This window comes from Gavialis gangeticus, unplaced genomic scaffold, assembly GCF_001723915.1.
Source record: "Gavialis gangeticus isolate Ggan-Ray unplaced genomic scaffold, GavGan_comp1, whole genome shotgun sequence".
In the NCBI taxonomy this organism is placed as follows: Eukaryota; Metazoa; Chordata; order Crocodylia; family Gavialidae; genus Gavialis; species Gavialis gangeticus.
In genome coordinates, this window is record NW_017729024.1 from 164,277,620 (window position 1) to 164,281,289 (window position 3,670).

Genomic DNA, 3,670 nt, shown 5'->3' on the forward strand with positions numbered 1-3,670 from the left:
GAAACCTCCAGCCCGCATGGGGCCAGGGGGAAATTGCCCCCCTTCCCTCTGCTTTTTTGCAAGTCAGGATTTTTTTTTTGCCCCCCCCCCCCCGAGGCGCTGGTGCTGCTGTAGCCCAGGATGGGGATGGGGCTGGGCCGTGCCAATGCTCCTGCTGGCACCTACCCCGCAGGGTCCTGTCTGGAGGGTCTCGCCCCTGTGCTCAGGGTCAGACCAATACTCACTGGGGGCAGGAAGGGACTTTCACCCCTGCTTAGACTGGTCCAGACTGGGGGGGTTTTGCTTTCCCCGGCAGCAGTGGCACGGCCTCTGCCTGGGGTGTCTCAAGCCTCTATTAACAACCGTTTAGCACAGCAGGATGCTGGACGCTGCAGCCCCCCCGCTTTCCCTGTGGCAAGGTCGGGCAACGTCTGGTGCTGCAGCAGCTTTGCCTGCGCAGTTTTGCTTATAGTTTAGGCAATGGGTTTGTATGGGATGGTTTGGACAGGGCTGACCCTGCTCCAGGAAGGGGAGATCCCTTCCAGCCCTACTTCTCTACGCTTCTATGAAACCAAGGAGCCTAAATCCCTTTTGCAGCCCCACTGCCTCTCCCCCTCTCCACGGGACTTTGGAGTTTGCTCAAGAGGAGGCTGGAGCAGCACCATGGCTGCAAGCACCGAGCCCAACAACTCAGCAACCCAGAGGTGCAGACCATCGCTTTGAATCATTGCCACGTGGGTATGGCTCAGCTACACAGTCAGGGCCACGAGCTGCTGACGTGACGAAACCACGGAAAGGGCCAGCGCAACCCTGGGATGCATCACTGGTGACGAGAGACAAGTATCGCCAGAGTCCCCGGACCCACAGCCCTGGTCCCCCACGTGCGCAGGGTTAGGGGGGAGCCACCTGCCAAGGCCAGCCTAGGAGAGCTGCCAAAGCGAGCTGAGCCGGGACGGGATTGCATACAGCAGCCGAGCCGGGAATAAACAAGGCTGCAAAGGAGCGGCAGGCCCCTGCCGGGGGAGGCAGGAGAGCAGAGGGCCACAAGCTCTGGGTGCATCCAAGAGGGATGATCAGTCCGCCGATGACCTCCTAGCAGTCCTCCGAGGGTCCAGCTCTTCCTCCAGCGCTGCAGGGCCCTGAATAATTCAAGTTGCAACACATGCAGGTGCCAACGCGGGCGACGGGCACGTTCAAAATACATTATGCAGCTGCCGATCGATAACGAACCCGAGTTCCTCAAAACCGTGGCCCTGGCAAAGACTGCACCTGCCCAGGCAGCTCCCGTTTCCTCTGTTTTCTGTCACAGGGCAGAAGCCGTGCCTCTGCAACACCTGACCTGCATCTCCGAGACAGTAACCGCTCCCCACCGCCGAGGCAGCCGTGCAGCAGGACAGGATCACACGCTCCTCATGCAGCACCAGACGTCGGAGCAGAGCAGCTCCCTGGCTCGCTTCAGGCACAGGAAGGCTCCCAGGAAAACCCCGCCGGGGTTATAGGCAGGCAGGGGTCCAGATCCGGGTCTCAGGGGTTTCCGCACCTGGGTCAGATGAGACAGCCGGCAAACAACTCACCTGGACCCCAGGCGCCCCGGCTGACCTGACCCCAGGGACAGCTGCTCCCCACAACCCGGCTGGACACCCCATGCAGCCAGGGTGCGAGAGCCTCACAGCCTGGAGAAACCAGGGCTGCTAACACATGCCACCCAGGACAGCTGTGGGGTGCTCCACGGGGGGACACGGAGCCCTGCAGCCCCCAGCAGGCATACAGCAGCCTCCGGGGCCATCGTTCCCCCAACCCTCAGCTCCCCCGAGCTGTCCTGGACACACGTGGGGCCCCACTGATGCAGGGGATCCCAGCCGAGAGCAAACTACGTCCGGGCCTGTGGGGGGGCAAGGGCCCCAATGCAGCACCCTGGAGCTGCAGGGCAGTGCAATGGGCAATGCGGCTAGAAACGCAATGGCAGTACAGTGGGCAGTGCGATAGGCAATGAGGCGGCAAATGCAATGGCAGTGTGGTGTAGTGGGCAGTGCAACAGGCAATGCAGTGGTAATGAGGTGCATTGAGCAAACCCATAATAAGCAAACCCGGGTTCCCCTGCAACCTACTGCTTACTGTTGCAGCCTGGGGGCGGGGCCTGGCTACAAGCCCTGCCCACCATCCAACATTTGCAAGACCAGGCCCCGCCCCCATAGCCACATATAGGCTGGAAGTGGCCCTACCCACTTCCCCAAGGCCACGCCCCCTCTGCTCCGAGTTCCCATGCTTCCCTCCCTGCCCTTCTCTATTGCCCCAGGGCCATCCCCAATGCCCCTTGGTCCTGAGGCAGCTGGGGGCAGAAAGATTCAGCTCTGGTGCCAGGACCTGGATTGCAGTTCCCACCTGTGGCTGCTGGGGTTCAGTGTGGGAGGCCACCCCACGGGCATGGCCGCACAGTGGCATGACCAAGGACATGCAGTGAACGGTGGCAGGGATGAGAGGAGGCCCCGGGCCCTGCCCCCACGGCCTTGGAGCCCTGTTGCAAGGCAGAGCCACTCTTTTTCCTCCAAACCTGTGCAACCGACTGCCACAGCCCAACCCAGCACAGCACACACGTGTGCGATTCACACGGATGTGAAAACCCCAGCACGACAGCAGTATAAAGCATGAGCCCACAGGTGTGCTGGGCTGAGTCTTGAACCCTGTCTGAACCCACGTCTCCAGGTTTCTTGCCACTTTCCTCCACGGTAGCTGGTCTCCGGGCCACGACCCTGCGCCCCACAGCACCCCGCTCCCATCCAGCCCTTCCTGGGGACCCCTGCAGCCTGCTCCCATCATCAACGAACAGCTGGGAGGTGGGTTACTTGTCCCATTGGTCACCATTTATTGTTAAAAAATGGGATTACAAAACACCATGCGATGCCAGGAGTGCATCACAGCTCGGGACCGGCACAGCAACCACGCTCCAAGCCGCCACGCCAACACACCTGGTCTGCCTGCACGCATGGGTCCCCAAGAGCCAAACTGAAGGGGAGCTAGTGCCCGAGCAGCTTCACAGGGTCACCATTGAAGCCTGGACCCTGGGCGCAAGCCGAACGGCTCAGCAGCTCCTGCTTCTAGGCTGGTGATTTGATGCACCGGAGCTCCTCCCGGCTGACGGTGGATGAACCCATGTGTGCAAGGCCAAAAGATCTGGCAGATCCTCACAGGTGCAGGGAAACGTCATCGCTCCCGGTCCTGAGCACCTTCTTGCCCTTGCTGTTCAGGAGAGGCGAGGGCAGAAGACCACCAGGCCGACCCTGTACGTTGCACAGGAGCAGCCCCCAACCCGGCCGTGCAGCAGCGGGGCAGTCTCTGCCCTCCGATGCCCCGATGCCACCTTGTGAGAGTCCCAATGCAAGGTGCACTTGACCCTGCCTGGGTCCGCCCTGCCGGGAGAGCCAGCCGGGAGCCCCAGGTGACAAGTCCTCGCACATGGACTTCCCTGCTTCGGTCGGTGCAGGGATGAAGAGCTTTGCTATGGAACAAGGGCCATATAGCAGGGACCAGGACTGGACTGACTTGGGGGGTCATCCCCTGCCCCGTGCCCTCCAAAGTGCTCAGGTCCAGCACAGACCAAGGCTTGCCATGCAACCATTTGGGAGCAAGGGGCTTGCCTCTTAGAGCCAGGGTCATCCCTGGGGGTCCTGGAGCTGCTACAGGGAGGGAAATG